The 17,261-nt window shown below is 48.5% G+C and overlaps 1 protein-coding gene across 4 annotated transcripts in view; it reads right to left on the reverse strand.

The window, feature by feature from the left end:
• The window catches only part of LOC140396088 (lysine-specific demethylase 7B-like), a 450,094-nt gene that overhangs the window by 261,574 nt on the left and 171,259 nt on the right, over positions 1-17,261 (reverse strand). The gene's annotated exons all lie outside the window — the stretch shown is intronic.

The following is a 17,261-nucleotide window of genomic DNA, read 5'->3' on the forward strand; positions in this document are numbered from 1 at the left end:
GAGGGAATTATAAGAGACAAGATTTATAATCATCTAGATAGGAATAATATGATCAGGGATAGTCAACATGGCTTTGTGAAGGGTAGGTCATGCCTCACAAACCTTATAGAATTCTTTGAGAAGGTGACTGAACAGGTAGACGAGGGTAGAGCAGTTGATGTGGTGTATATGGATTTCAGTAAAGCGTTTGATAAGGTTCCCCACGGTAGGGTATTGCAGAAAATACGGAGGCTGGGGATTGAGGGTGATTTAGAGATGTGGATCAGAAATTGGCTAGCTGAAAGAAGACAGAGGGCGGTGGTTGATGGGAAATGTTCAGAATGGAGTTCAGTTACAAGTGGCGTACCACAAGGATCTGTTCTGGGGCCGTTGCTGTTTGTCATTTTTATCAATGACCTAGAGGAGGGCGCAGAAGGGTGGGTGAGTAAATCTGCGGACGACACTAAAGTCGGTGGTGTTGTCGACAGTGCGGAAGGATGTAGCAGGTTACAGAGGGACATAGATAAGCTGCAGAGCTGGGCTGAGAGGTGGCAAATGGAGTTTAATGTAGAGAAGTGTGAGGTGATTCACTTTGGAAGGAATAACGGGAATGCGGAATATTTGGCTAATGGTAAAGTTCTTGGAAGTGTGGATGAGCAGAGGGATCTAGGTGTCCATGTACATAGATCCCTGAAAGTTGCCACCCAGGTTGATAGGGTTGTGAAGAAGGCCTATGGAGTGTTGGCCTTTATTGGTAGAGGGATTGAGTTCCGGAGTCAGGAGGTCATGTTGCAGCTGTACAAAACTCTGGTACGGCCGCATTTGGAATATTGCGTACAGTTCTGGTCACCGCATTCTCGGAAGGACGTGGAAGCTTTGGAGCGGGTGCAGAGGAGATTTACCAGGATGTTGCCTGGTATGGAGGGAAAATCTTATGAGGCAAGGCTGATGGACTTGAGGTTGTTTTCGTTAGAGAGAAGAAGGTTAAGAGGAGACTTAATAGAGGCATACAAAATGATCAGGGGGTTAGATAGGGTGGACAGTGAGAGCCTTCTCCCGCGGATGGAAATGGCTAGCACGAGGGGACATAGCTTTAAACTGAGGGGTAATAGATATAGGACAGAGGTCAGAGGTAGGTTCTTTACGCAAAGAGTGGTGAGGCCGTGGAATGCCCTACCTGCAACAGTAGTGAACTCGCCAACATTGAGGGCATTTAAAAGTTTATTGGATAAGCACATGGATGATAATGGCATAGTGTAGGTTAGATGGCTTTTTGTTTCGGTGCAACATCGTGGGCCGAAGGGCCTGTACTGCGCTGTATCGTTCTACAATACAGGCCCCTTTATAGCTAAAACACCCCCCAGAAAACTAGCCACTCCATCTCAGAACCCCCCTCACCCGGACACGTGTGATCCCATTAGGATTTATGTGGATGGATCTTCCACAGTCCTGGATGTGCAACGCATAACAGGTTGTGGGATTTATGTGGAGGACGCGCAGGGACGCGCCCTCGAGGAAATCGCATTAAAATTACCCGGACACTTAGGCGAGCAGGCAGCAGAGCTTGCGGCCATCGCCTACATTGTAGAGCACCCAGATTCCTTCCCCAGCCCAGCAGACATATATTCAGACAGCCTATACGTCTGCAACAGCCTCACCGAATTTCTGCCCCTCTGGGAAACAAGCGGATTTGTTTCCTCGGATGGGAAACCCCTCCCCTCAGCCCCATTACTCCGCCATATTTTGCAAAAAGCCAAGGACAGGACTTTTGGCATTATAAAAGTCCGCAGCCACCATCGTTCCTCCCCCCCTGGAAATGTAAAAGCCGACGCATTGGCTAAGGCAGGATCCAGGCATGGGTACCTTTGGAAGCCCCCCGAAAACGCCCCAGTGACTGCGCCAGAGTGCAGTTCAGGTCACGCAGACTAGGATCGAAGATCTAGTAGAGGCCCAGAAGCAGGATAGCGCTCTCACTGAAATCGTGAAAGGGAAGTTTCCAGCCTCATACGAGAGGTACAGAAATACAATAACCACACATGACGGTGTGGTGTTAAAGGACACCCTTTATGTAGTTCCTGAGCAAGATAGGAACCAATTCATCTGTTTATTCCATGATGGTCATGGACACCAGGGAATCGATCCCACTACAGCCCACCTCAAACAGCTTTGTTGGTGGCCAAACCTCAAGGAGGATCTATCCCATTACATTGAGAATTGCCTCATCTGCACACAGAACAACCCAGATAGGTATGCCAAAAAGGCACAACTCAGCCACACCCGACCCGTTAACGGCCCCTGGACTAACCTCCAGATCGATTTTATAGGCCCATTGCCCCCTTGCAGGAATGGCTATAAATATGTTCTGGTGGTCATAGACACTTTTACAAAGTGGGTGGAAGCATTTCCAGCCCGCACCAACACCGCGAAAACCACAGCCAAAATCCTAACCCACCACATCTTTACAAGATGGGGACTCCCCTGCAGTATTGAATCGGACCAAGGTTCTCACTTTACTGGACGGGTCTGGTGTCATTTATAGAATTTACAGTGCAGAAGGAGGCCATTCGGCCCATCGAGTCTGCACCAGCTCTTGGAAAGAGCACCCTACCCAAGGTCAACACCTCCACCCTATCCCCATAACCCCATAACCCAGTAACCCCACCCAACACTAAGGGCAATTTTTGGACACTAAGGGCAATTTATCATGGCCAATCCACCTAACCTGCACGTCTTTGGACTGTGGGAGGAAACCGGAGCACCCGGATGAAACCCACGCACACACGGGGAGAACGTGCAGACTCCGCACAGACAGCGACCCAAGCCGGAATCGAACCTGGGACCCTGGAGCTGTGAAGCAATTGTGCTAACCACTGTGCTACCGTGCTGTCCCTGGTCATGCTGAACGTCCTCACGATATTTGGCATAACTCAAAAATTTCACATTGCGTACCACCCACAGTCGAGTGGTATAATGGAGCGCATGAATCGGACCCTAAAAACCCCCCTCCGAAAAATGGTCCAGCAGAACAACACCACTTGGGATTCTGTCCTCCCCTTTGCGCTGATGTTTTTGCGTAACACTGTTTCCACCGAATGTAAAAACGGCTCAGTTAGCAGCCGCTGTTAAACTGGGCACTGAAAGAAAACAGAGCAAGGCCTGTTTTGATATGGCAGTACATGCAACGGAGTATGATATAGGACAACAAGTGATGTTGTCTGTGTATAACCCCAGCACATTTCTGTCTCCAAAATACTCAGGTCCATACTCCATTACGGATAAAGTAAGCCCATCGGTATATAAAATCAAATACCCAAATGGTAAGACTGCGTGGTTTCACATAAACCAGTTAAAGGCTTATGGAACACAGTCAAACCACGCCCACCACATCATGCTTGATGCAGCAGACCACACCCCACCCACAGCCAACGTAACCAGACGAACCCCCGACACGTCCAGCCAAGACACGGACTCGCCCCCGACTCCACCCCCAACATCTACACTCCGCCCCGGAACGCCAACAGACTGCAGCAGCAGAGACAGCGACTGTGACTCTGACGATAGCCACAGCACGCCTCCCTACTATCCCCATACAACCGGACCCACACCCAGCGACTCCGATTTCGACTCGTGATCCCTTCATGATCACTTTCCTAAACAAACCACACCGCCGACCACCGAACCACACGGACGACGCCGACTTTGTCCCCACACAACTCGACGAAACCCATTGGCACCGCGACAACACCTACAGACTCGTCCGAAACGACGAAAGCAACCCCAACTCACACCACGCAGCCCTCTCAACATTAATTCACTCCAGAGTTTGGCACCTGGGAGAAGGGGACGACCTCGAGTCGGACCCCCAATCCGCCAACCCGTTTGCGACCCTGTTCGCAACAGAGAACTGAGGTGTCCACATGATGATTTAAAGGAGACACTTGGGAGGAGTGTTGTCCTTCCTGATGGAACCTGCAGGATGTTTTATGTTGTTCGTATGTTTGTTTAAGTGTTGTTCGTCCGACAGGAGAATGTTTCTCACTGTCACACACCCATTCACCTGAAACGTCTGAGCTCTTTCCCACAGACACCCATCGCGTTGTTCAGCGGAACTAGCTTATCTGCAGATGCCTGGTCAGCAGGCCACACGCTCGTTCAGAGGAACTAGCTTTTCAGCTGGTACTGGCTCGGGTATCAGACGCCCGTTCTGATTCGAGGGTAGAATCACAGCAGTAACCCCACCATGATGACTACATTGTTGCCCGTTTTTGTCGGTTGCTCAGGCAGTGGAGAAACGGCGTGAGATCCGCCCTGCCTGGGGACCCCCCCGTTGGTCAAACACGCTCGGGTAGGGGAGATACGGCATTGGTAGCCGTCCTACCCAGGGACTCCATCCAAATCTTACCCATCGCGGCCCATACGCACCTCATTTGACATTTCATTTCAAAAAAAGTTTTTTTTTGGCGACCTTTAAGTTGCAGCCATATGCTATTTACATCCTAGAACATTGGGATGGTAAATCAGCACTGGTCCCTCACTGGGAAGTGTGCCGTGTCCTAAAATTTGTTTTGGAAAAAAAAATGAGGGAGTCACACATTGTGACCAATTATAAGGGTATAATTGGCCCCAGAAAGGACAGACACACTAACATACCGGATATTATACCAAGGTAGTTAGATACTATGCTTGTTTTACAGAACTCCAGAAGCTCCAGGACTGGAGAAAACATAGAACATGGAAAATAGAACATAGAACAATACAGCGCAGTACAGTACAGGCCCTTCGGCCCACAATGTTGCACCGAAACAAAAGCCATCTAACCTACACTATGCCATTATCATCCATATGTTTATCCAATAAACTTTTAAATGCCCTCAATGTTGGCGAGTTCACTACTGTAGCAGGTAGGGCATTCCACGGCCTCACTACTCTTTGCGTAAAGAACCTACCTCTGACCTCTGTCCTATATCTATTACCCCTCAGTTTAAAGTTATGTCCCCTCGTGCCAGCCATATCCATCCGCGGGAGAAGGCTCTCACTGTCCACCCTATCCAACCCCCTGATCATTTTGTATGCCTCTATTAAGTCTCCTCTTAACCTTCTTCTCTCCAACGAAAACAACCTCAAGTCCATCAGCCTTTCCTCATAAGATTTTCCCTCCATACCAGGCAACATCCTGGTAAATCTCCTCTGCACCCGCTCCAAAGCCTCCACGTCCTTCCTATAATGCGGTGACCAGAACTGTACGCAATACTCCAAATGCGGCCGTACCAGAGTTCTGTACAGCTGCAACATGACCTCCCGACTCCGGAACTCAATCCCTCTACCAATAAAGGCCAACACTCCATAGGCCTTCTTCACAACCCTATCAACCTGGGTGGCAACTTTCAGGGATCTATGTACATGGACACCTAGATCCCTCTGCTCATCCACACTTTCAAGAACTTTACCATTAGCCAAATATTCCGCATTCCTGTTATTCCTTCCAAAGTGAATCACCTCACACTTCTCTACATTAAACTCCATTTGCCACCTCTCAGCCCAGCTCTGCAGCTTATCTATATCCCTCTGTAACCTGCTACATCCTTCCACACTATCGACAACACCACCGACTTTAGTATCGTCTGCAAATTTACTCACCCACCCTTCTGCGCCTTCCTCTAGGTCATTGATAAAAATGACAAACAGCAACGGCCCCAGAACAGATCCTTGTGGTACTCCACTTGTGACTGTACTCCATTCTGAACATTTCCCATCAACCACCACCCTCTGTCTTCTTTCAGCTAGCCAATTTCTGATCCACATCTCTAAATCACCCTCAATCCCCAGCCTCCGTATTTTTTGCAATAGCCTACCGTGGGGAACCTTATCAAACGCTTTGCTGAAATCCATATACACCACATCAACTGCTCTACCCTCGTCTATCTGTTCAGTCACCTTCTCAAAGAACTCAATAAGGTTTGTGAGGCATGACCTACCCTTCACAAAGCCATGCTGACTATCCCTGATCATATTATTCCTATCTAGATGATTATAAATCTTGTCTCTCATAATCCCCTCCAAGACTTTACCCACTACAGACGTGAGGCTCACCGGTCTATAGTTGCCGGGGTTGTCTCTGCTCCCCTTTTTGAACAAAGGAACCACATTTGCTATCCTCCAGTCCTCTGGCACTATTCCTGTAGCCAATGATGACATAAAAATCAAAGCCAAAGGTCCAGCAATCTCTTCCCTGGCCTCCCATAGAATCCTAGGAGAAATCCCATCAGGTCCCGGGGACTTATCTATTTTCAGCCTGTCCAGAATTGCCAACACCTCTTCCCTACGTACCTCAATGCCATCTATTCTATTAGCCTGGGGCTCAGCATTCTCCTCCACAACATTATCTTTTTCCTGACTGACTACTGACGAAAAATATTCATTTAGTATCTCGCCTATCTCTTCAGACTCCACACACAATTTCCCATCCCTGTCCTTGACTGGTCCTACTCTTTCCCTAGTCATTCGCTTATTCCTGACATACCTATAGAAAGCTTTTGGGTTTTCCTTGATCCTTCCTGCCAAATACTTCTCATGTCCCCTCCTTGCTCGTCTTAGCTCTCTCTTTAGATCCTTCCTCGCTACCTTGTAACTATCCATCGCCCCAACCGAAACTTCACACTTCATCTTCACATAGGCCTCCTTCTTCCTCTTAACAAGAGATTCCACTTCCTTGGTAAACCACGGTTCCCTCGCTCGACGCCTTCCTCCCTGTCTGACCGGTACATACTTATCAAGAACACGCAGTAGCTGATCCTTGAACAAGCCCCACTTATCCAGTGTGCCCAACACTTGCAGCCTACTTCTCCACCTTATCCCCCCCAAGTCACGTCTAATGGCATCATAATTGCCCTTACCCCAGCTATAACTCTTGCCCTGCGGTGTATACTTATCCCTTTCCATCATTCTCTGTAAACAGAGAACACAAAGAAAGAAAAAGAAAGAGGACAGCCATGAGGACTTCGTTCATCGTGCTCAACATTTTCTTTACGGACATTTGGTTGCGCGGGAACGCGGACCCCATTACTCCAAACCCCTCTGCCGTTAATGTTTCACTGCCCCGCAGTACCCAAAGCCCAGTCACCAGCGACACTGCATCTTCCTGGTGTGACAGGTTCATAACCTGGTACTCCATGTCTTACGTAATTGAAGCACTGTTAGCGTTGGCGATACTCTGCTGTGCAGTGCAGACTATGCGCCTCCGCAAATGGAGAAGGAGAGCGTACCGCGCTCGAACCCCGGTATATCGGATCCGATCCCCGATATTCGGGTATGACCAGACCCCCGCGACCTATAATACAATAATAAAGAACATTACCCGGGGCCTGATGGGATTTATCCTAGGATTCTCTGGGAAGCCAGGGAAGAGATTGCTGGGCCTTTGGCTTTGATTTTTATGTCATCATTGGCTACAGGAATAGTGCCAGAGGACTGGAGGATAGAAAATGTGGTCCCTTTGTTCAAAAAGGGGAGTAGAGACAACCCCGGCAACTATAGACTGCTGAGCCTCACGTCTGTTGTGGGTAAAGTCTTGGAGGGAATTATAAGAGACAAGATTTATAATCATCTAGATAGGAATAATATGATCAGGGATAGTCAGCATGGCTTTGTGAAGGGTAGGTCATGCCTCACAAACCTTATCGAAGAAGGTGACTGAACAGGTAGACGAGGGTAGAGCAGTTGATGTGGTGTATATGGATTTCATTAAAGCGTTTGATAAGGTTCCCCACGGTAGGCTATTGCAGAAAATACGGAGGCTGGGGATTGAGGGTGATTTAGAGATGTGGATCAGAAATTGGCTAGCTGAAAGAAGACAGAGGGTGGTGGTTGATGGGAAATGTTCAGAATGGAGTTCAGTTACAAGTGGCGTACCACATGGATCTGTTCTGGGGCCGTTGCTGTTTGTCATTTTTATCAACGACCTAGAGGAGGGCGCAGAAGGGTGGGTGAGTAAATTTGCAGACGACACTAAAGTCGGTGGTGTTGTCGACAGTGCGGAAGGATGTAGCAGGTTACAGAGGGACATAGATAAGCTGCAGAGCTGGGCTGAGAGGTGGCAAATGGAGTTTAATGTAGAGAAGTGTGAGGTGATTCACTTTGGAAGGAATAACAGGAATGCGGAATATTTGGCTAATGGTAAAGTTCTTGGAAGTGTGGATGAGCAGAGGGATCTAGGTGCCCATGTACATAGATCCCTGAAAGTTGCCACCCAGGTTGATAGGGTTGTGAAGAAGGCCTATGGAGTGTTGGCCTTTATTGGTAGAGGGATTGAGTTCCGGAGTCAGGAGGTCATGTTGCAGCTGTACAAAACTCTGGTACGGCCGCATTTGGAGTATTGCGTACAGTTCTGGTCACCGCATTCTCGGAAGGACGTGGAAGCTTTGGAGCGGGTACAGAGGAGATTTACCAGGATGTTGCCTGGTATGGAGGGAAAATCTTATGAGGAAAGGCTGATGGACTTGATGTTGTTTTCGTTAGAGAGAAGAAGGTTGAGAGGAGACTTAATAGAGGCATACAAAATGATCAGGGGGTTAGATAGGGTGGACAGTGAGAGCCTTCTCCCGCGGATGGAAATGGCTAGCACGAGGGGACATAGCTTTAAACTGAGGGGTAATAGATATAGGACAGAGGTCAGAGGTAGGTTCTTTATGCAAAGAGTGGTGAGGCCGTGGAATGCCCGACCTGCAACAGTCGTGAACTCGCCAACATTGAGGGCATTTAAAAGTTTACTGGATAAGCATATGGATGATAGTGGCATAGTGTAGGTTAGATGGCTTTTGTTTTGGTGCAACATCGTGGGCCGAAGGGCCTGTACTGCGCTGTATCGTTCTATGTTCTATGTTCTATGCACTTGCGTTTTTCTGTAAATAAATAAAAAATGTACAAAACCCCCATAAACAAAAAATGTATGATCCTGACCTTGACTGCCAAGCCAGGAAAGAGTATATTGAATGTTATGATTGTTGTTGTATGTTTTAGGAAGATAGAATAATGCAATGTTTGGAGAGTATAGTGTATTCAGGTAAAATTAGAGGTTCCAAGTTTTTATTTTGTAGATGCATGCTCCTGCCTGACCTAGCGCCCTTAGAATGGTTTAGGTAACATTTTTGTGCATAGCTAGGGTCAGAGTAGTGGCCATGTAGGAGGTGTCCCCCCCCCCGGTCAGGAAACGGAAAGGACAAAATTTAGGTGATCCTTCACGCTTCGCGTTAGGATCACAAGTACGGCTTGTAGCCACCTAAAATGGCTGATTCCCGATTAATTTGGCCAAAACCCGATATAAAATGGCTAACCGAAAAGGCTGATGGGAAAAGCAGCCAACAGGGCACAAACGGACAGCTGCAGACAGAATAGCGTATTCGGCTCTGGGGAAGTCGGCCTAGATCGATACCTGCGACCATTAGCAGCACATCAACCCAGACATCTGCAGTTTAATCGGCTATCCCCGGGAACAATTGCAACATATTAGCAATTGAATGCCGGGCCAGACCTCACGGCGCCAGCACTGGCCGAGACAAAGAAAGGTGAACGACCACCCCCCGATCAAGGAATCGCCCCATTATTGGAGCATATTGAACCCAGGGAGTGGGAACAAGTCCAATCACTTGGGACCAGGGTCAAGGTCCGCCCCGAGAGGCGGGAGGCCCCTAGGACCTTTAAAAATAGGGGCCAAGTTCAGGTCGACCCTTCTCTCCCTTCTTCTCCTGCTCGCAACCTTCGTAAGAACCATCGACCAGCAACCGCAAGTTTGACTCCAGCGATCGCTACCCGATAGAGACTCCTAGCCATCGACCTGTATCAGCCTTTTGAATCCCGCAGGCCAGACCCAATTCGAAAAGCCATTCGTTTCCCTGACCTGGTGGGCCCTTCCTAAAAGTTAAGTATTGGCCAGTAGTGGTAGGTAGTGATATAGAAAGTAGGATTATTGTGTAAGTATTTATTGCTGTACATAATAAATGACCGTTGAATTTAATCTTACTAAGCGGTGTGCTGTCTTATTAATCATAACCACAGCTTGAACCACATGGCGGTATCAGAAAGATACCTGGCGACTCGTGAGCAAAGGTGACATAATTAGAGCTAATAAAACTAAGGCTAATTAAGAGCAACAAGACAGACACCAAGGAAGAGCACATTGAGCTTCTGTCCGAACTCCTGGAACTCTTACACTCAATCTGTTGTAAAGTCAACCCCAAAAAGGCCCAGATTTTGGAAGATAAGGTGATATATTTGGGAACAATTATCACACATGGTAAACGCGAGATCGAGCATAAAAGGATTGACTCGATTGCTAAATTGCCGCTTTCCCAGAACGTTTCAGCCCTCCAGTCGTTTTTAGGACTGGTTGGCTACTGCCGAAACCACATTGACGGTTTTGCCAGCAAGGCAGCACCCTTCTCAGACTTCCTAAAGAAAGGAGCCCCCTGGGAATGGCTTCCGCAGCCTACGGATGCTGTGGACTCTTTAAAACAGGCACTCATAGCAGCCCCCGCACTATAAGTTCCAGACCCGCTTTCCCCTTATATAGAACATAGAAAATACAGCACAGAACACAGAACAAGGGCAGCACGGTAGCATAGTGGTTAGCACAATTGCTTCACAGCTCCAGGGTCCCAGGTTCGATTCCCGGCTTGGGTCACTGTCTGTGCGGAGTCTGCACATTCTCCCCGTGTGTGCGTGGGTTTCCTCCGGGTGCTCCGGTTTCCTCCCACAGTCCAAAGATGTGCGGGTTAGGTGGATTGGCCATGATAAATTGCCCTTAGTGTCCAAAATTGCCCTTAGTGTTGGGTGGGGTTACTAGGTTATGGGGATAAGGTGGGGGTATGGGCTTGGGTAGGGTGCTCTTTTCAAGAGCCGGTGCAGACTCGATGGGCCAAATGGCCTCCTTCTGCACTGCAAATTCTATGATTCTAACAGGCCCTTCGGCCCACGATGTTATGCCGAACCTTTGTCCTAGATTAATCATAGATTATCACTGAATTTACAGTGCAGAAGGAGGCCATTCGGCCCCTCGCGTCTGCACCGGCTCCTGGAAAGAGCACCCTACCCAAACTCAACACCTCCACCCAACACCAAGGGCAATTTTGGACATTAAGGGCAATTTATCATTGGCCAATTCACCTAACCGGCACATCTTTGGACTGTGGGAGGAAACCGGAGCACCCGGAGGAAACCCACGCATAGGAGGTAGCGACCACAGACCGCTCCCTTTCGGCCGTGCTCCTCCAGGAACGGCACGACCAGTTAAGGCCCGTAGCTTACGCCTCCAGAATTTTAGATGCTGTGGAGCAGGGATTTTCAGCCTGTGAGAGGCACCTGCTCGCAGTATTTTGGGCAGTGCAGTATTTTTCATATATTACCAGACTGAACCCCATCACAATTCTCACCGAACATACCCCCACCCAACTTTTACTGGATGGACGACTCAAGGGCGGCACAGTAAGCCAGATTAGAGCAGCTCGATGGACCCTTCTCTTGCAGGGACGGGACATCACTGTCAAACGGACAAAGACGCACACCTTTTTAGCCGACAACGTACAGTACCCCGGAACCCCCCATGAATGTGAGATTATCTCCCCACACAACACAGGCCCCTTTATTGCTAAAACACCCCCCAGAAAGATAGGGCGTTCAAACCAGAGCCCCCAGCACACAGACACGTGTGAGTCCATAAAGATCTATGTGGATGGATCGTCCACAGTCTTGGATGGGAAGCACATAACAGGTTGCGGTATATATGTCGAGGACGCGCAGTGACGCGCCCTTGAGGAAATATCATTAAAACTTCCAGGCCACTTAGGCACACAAGCAGCAGAGCTCGTGGCCATCGCGTATATAGTGGAACACCCAGATTCCTTCCCCAGCCCAGCAGACATATACTCGGACAGCCTCTATGTCTGCAACAGCCTCACGGAATTCCTGCCCCCGTGGAAAGCAAGAGGATTTGTTTCCGCAGACGGGAAACCCCTCCCCTCAGCCCCATTGCTCCGTCATATTTTAGAGAGAGCCCAGAACAGGACTTTTGGGATAATCGCATCACCATCGTTCCTCCCCCCCTGGAAATGTGAAAGCCGACGCACTGGCTAAAGCAAGTTCCAGGCATGGATATTGTTGGACACCCCCCGAAGGCGCACCAGTGAGTGCAGTTCAGGTCTCACAGACAAAGATCGAGGATCTAATGCAGGCCCAGAAGCAGGACAGTAATCTCAGGGAGATTATAACCGGAAAATATCCAGCACCCTATGAGAGATTCAAAAATGCACTGAAAACACATGACGTTGTGGTGTTAAAAGACACCCTTTATGTAGTTCCTGAACAGGACAGGAATCCACTGATTTGTTTGTTCCATGACGGTCATGGACATCAGGGAATCGATCCCACTACAGCCCATCTCAAGCAGCTTTGTTGGTGGCCGAATTTAAAGGATTATGTAAATCACTACATCGAGAATTGTCCCATCTGCGCCCAGAATAATCTGGACAGATATGCCAAAAAGGCTCAACTCAGCCACACCCGACCCGTTAATGGCCCCTGGACTAACCTCCAGATTGATTTTATAGGACCATTGCCCCTTGCAGGAATGGCTATAAATATGTACTTGTGGTAATTGACACATTTACGAAATGGGTGGAAACATTCCCAGCCCGCACAAACACTGCAAAAATCACAGCCAAGATTTTGACCCACCACATCTTTACAAGATGGGGACTCCCCCGCAGCATTGAATCCGACCAAGGTTCCCATTTTATGGGACGTGTCATGCAGAACGTCCTCACGATATTTGGCATCACCCAAAAATTCCACATAGCATACCACCCACAGTCGAGTGGTATCGTGGAGCGCATGAATCGGACCCTAAAACCCTAAAATCCACCCTCAGAAAAATGGTCCAGCAGAACAACACCACTTGGGACTCAGTCCTCCCTTTTGCGCTGATGTTTTTGCATAACACAATTTCTACTTCCACGGGTTACACCCCACACAGTCTCATGACCGGACGCCCCATGAAAGGCACAGAATTTCTATTCGGCTTCGACTTAACCAGCCCCGAAGTGACGACCCTCACACACGAGAAAGCAGTACAGCAATTAGTTGAAAATGTTAAAACGGCTCAGCTAGCAGCCGCAGTAAAATTGGGCACAAGGAAGAAACAGAGCAAGGCTTTTTTCGACAAGACAATGCATGCGACTGAGTACAGTGTAGGACAGCAAGTCATGCTCTCCGTATGTAACCCCAGCACATTCCTGTCACCAAAATACTCTGGTCCGTATTCCACTGCAGACAAAGTAAGCCCTTCCGTATATAAAATAAAATATCCCAACGGTAAGACTGCGTGGTTCCATATCAACCAGCTGAAGGCATATGGAACACAGTTGAACCACGCACACCACGTCATGCTCGACGCAGCACACCACGCCCGCCCACAGCCAACTTAACCCTACCATCCCCCACCACGTCCAGCCCAGCCACGGACTCGACCTCGACTCCTTCCCCGAAATATACACTCCGCCCCAGAACGCCCAGACTGCAGCAGCAGAGACAGCGACTGTGACTCGGACGATAGCCACAGCACGCCTCCCTACTATCCCCAGGCAACAGGACCCACACCCAGCAAATCCGACTACGATCCGAGTGATCCCTTCATGATCACTTTCCTAAATAAACCCCACCACCAAACTACCATGCCGACCCCAATTCTGTCCCCACACAACTAGACACCAACTATTGGCACCGAGATAACTCGTTCCGACTCATCCGCAACGACGAGAGCGACCCCATCTCACACCATGCAGCCCAAATACACTCAAGAGTTTGGCACCCGGGAGAAGATGACGACCTTGAGTCTGACTCCCAAACCAAGATCCACTTTGCGACCCTGTTCGCAACCGAGAACTGAGGTGGCCAGATGATGTTTTAAAGGAACCGCTTGGGAGAAGTGGTGTCGTTTCTGATGGAACTTGCAGCATGTCTTATGTTGTTTGTAAGGTTGTTACATGGTGTTTGTCAGACCGAAAACATTTTCACGGCCCCACGCCTTTTCAGCAGAAACCTCTTGAGGACTTGCCCACAGAGACTCACTATTGCCAGACACTAGTTCAGCGGGACTAGCTTGTCTGCAGAGACTTGTCCAGGTACCAGAAGCCCATTCGTAACTGCTCTTCTGGTTCAAGGAAAGAACCACTACAGCAGCCCCCCCACGATGACTACATTTCTTGCCCGTTCTTGTCGGGTGCTCAGGCAGTGGAGAAACGGCTTGGGACCAGCCCTGCCTGGGAACCCCCCCTCTGGTCAGCTACGCTCGAGTAGGAGAGACACGGCATTGGTAGCCATCCAACCCGGGAACTCCATCCAACTCTTACCTGTCGCGGCCCGCGATCTATAATAAAGAGCATTCATTTGCGTTTTATTGTCAATAAAGAAATGTTCAGAATATTCATGAGCAATTGTACGATCCTGAGCTTGACTGCCAAGCCAGGAAAACGGTGTATAAACTGCTATGATTTTGTTGTATGGTTGAGGAAGTTAGAATAATGAAATGTTTAAGTGAGTGTAGGGTATTAAGAATAGTTAGAGGTTCCCAGTTTATTGTTTTGTAATGCATGTCCCTGTTTGACATAGCGCCCCTTAGAATTGTCAGTTAAAAATTTTTTGCATAGTTATGGTCAGTGTAGAGGCCATGAAAGAAGTGCCCCCCAGGTCAGGGAATGGAAAGCAACATAGTTATGTGATCCTTCACGCTTCGTGTTAGGATCACAAGGAGGGAATGTAGCCACTTAAATTGGCCAACTCCCGATTCAAAATGGCGATGGGAAAGTCAGCCAACAAGACAAAAGCCAGCAGCTGCAGGTTTGCTGTGTATTTACCTCTGGAAAGGCCAGGCAATATCGATACCAGCACCATCAGCATAACAAAGCAACAGCCGTCTGCATACTGATGAGCAATCCCCGGGAACAATAGGCAACATTTGGACACAAAGCAAAACCAGACTCTTCGGCGCCAGCAGGAGCCTACACAAAAGGAGGTGAACGAGCACCTCAAGACCACCCCTCGATCAGGGCACCGCTCCAGTATTGGAGAAAATCGAACCAAGCGATTGGGACAAAGTCCAATCACTTGGGACCAGGTACAGGGTCCGCCCCAAAAGGCGGGAAGCCCCTGGGGACTATAAGAATTGAGCCCCAAGTTCAAATCGCTCTCTTCAGCTCTTCTCTCTTCGTCCTGCCCGGGTGACCCAGCAACGAACCAACATTGACCGTGACCGGTACAGTGACTCCAGTGATCATCAAAATCGTAAGTCTTAACTCAACGCTCGCTGCGAGATAGACACTCCTAGCTACCAATCCGTACCAACTTCGAATGCCGCAGGCTCAGAACCCGAATGAAAGGCCATCTGTTTCCCTGACCTGGTGGGCCAGTTCAAAGTTAAATATAGGCCTGTTAGTTGTAGAAGTAGCTTAGACGTAGAATTTGTGCATGAGTAGCGATTACTGTGTATAATAAATGTGCTTTGATTTAAATCTTACTAATCGGTGTCTTGGATTATTGATCATTACTCGGACTTGAACCTCGTGGTGGTATCATAAAGATACCTGGCGACTCGAGAGCAAAGGTAATAAAACAGAGCAATTGAACCAAGGCAAAGTTAGCAACATTATATAAAGAGCAAGAGGTAGCCAGGGAAAGGGTTGGCCCACTCGAGGACAGGGGAGGGAATCTATGTATGGAGCCAGAAGAAATGGCGAGGAATGAGTACTTTGCATCAGTATTCACCAAGTAGAGGGACTTGGTGGATGAGAGTCTGGAGAAGGGTGCGAAGATAGTCTGGGTCACATTGAGATCAAAAAGGAGGAGGAGCTGGGCGACTTGAAAAACATGAAGGTAGGTAAATCCCAAGGCCTGATGGGATAGAATACTAAAGCCCCAGAATACTGAGGGAGGCATGGGAGGAGTTTGCTGGGGCCTTGGTAGGAACTTTGTATCCTCACTGGCTACAGGCGAGGACCCAGACAACTGGAGAATAGCTAATATTGTTCCTTTGTTTGAGAAGGACTGCAAGACTTATCCTGGAAAGTACAGGCCAGTGAGCCATAGGTCAGTGGTACGGAAATTATTGGAAAGGATTCTTAGAGACAGGATATACTCCAATTTGGAAGCAAGTGGACGTATTAGGGAGAGGCAGCATGGTTTTGTGAAGGGGAGGTCGTGTCTACAAAACAAGGTTGCGCACATTGAAATTGGCCGGTACAATGTTGTGGGCATCAGAGAGACGTAGCTGCAAGGGGATCAGGGCTGGGATCTAAATATACAAGGATATGTGTCCTATCGAAAGGACAGGTAGATGGGCAAAGGGGCGGGGTTGCATTGTCAGTTAGGAATGAAGTTTAATCGATAGCACGGAGCGATATAGAATCAGAATGCATAGAATCTCTGTGGGTAGAGTTGAGGAATCGCAACGGTATAAAGACCCTGACGGGAGTTATGTACAGGCCCCCTAGCAGTAGTCAGGATGTGGGGCAGAAAATAAATCAGGAGATCGAGACAGCATGTAAAAAATAATAATCACAGTAAGCATGGGGAACTTCAATATGCACATGGACTGGTAAAATCAGGAAAGGAATTTGTGGAATGTTTAAGAGATGTATTTTTGGAGCAGCTTGTGGTAGAGCCCACTAGGGAACAGGCAATTCTGGATTTGGTGATGTGTAATGAGGCAGACTTAATTAGGGATCTTAAGGTAAAGGAACCCTTGGGGAGCAGTGACCACAATATGATAGATTTTACCCTGCAGTTTGAAAGGGAGAAGCTGGAGTCAGATGTATCGGTATTACAATGAAATAAGGGTAACTACAAAGTCATGAGGCAGGAGCTGGCCAGAGTTAGAACAAAGAAATGTACAGCACAGGAACAGGCCCTTCGGCCCTCCAAGCCCGTGCCGACCATACTGCCCGACTAAACTACAATCTTCTACACTTCCTGGGTCCGTATCCTTCTATTCCCATCCTATTCATATATTTGTCAAGATGCCCCTTAAATGTCCCTATCGTCCCTGCTTCCACTACCTCCTCCGGCAGCGACTTCCAGGCACCCACTACCCTCTGCGTAAAAAACTTGCCTCGTACATCTACTCTAAACCTTGCCCCTCTCACCTTAAACCTATGCCCCCTAGTAATTGACCCCTCTACCCTGGGGAAAAGCCTCTGACTATCCACTCTGTCTATGCCCCTCATAATTTTGTATACCTCTTT

Source organism: Scyliorhinus torazame, chromosome 19 (assembly GCF_047496885.1).
Source record: "Scyliorhinus torazame isolate Kashiwa2021f chromosome 19, sScyTor2.1, whole genome shotgun sequence".
Lineage (NCBI taxonomy): Eukaryota > Metazoa > Chordata > Chondrichthyes > Carcharhiniformes > Scyliorhinidae > Scyliorhinus > Scyliorhinus torazame.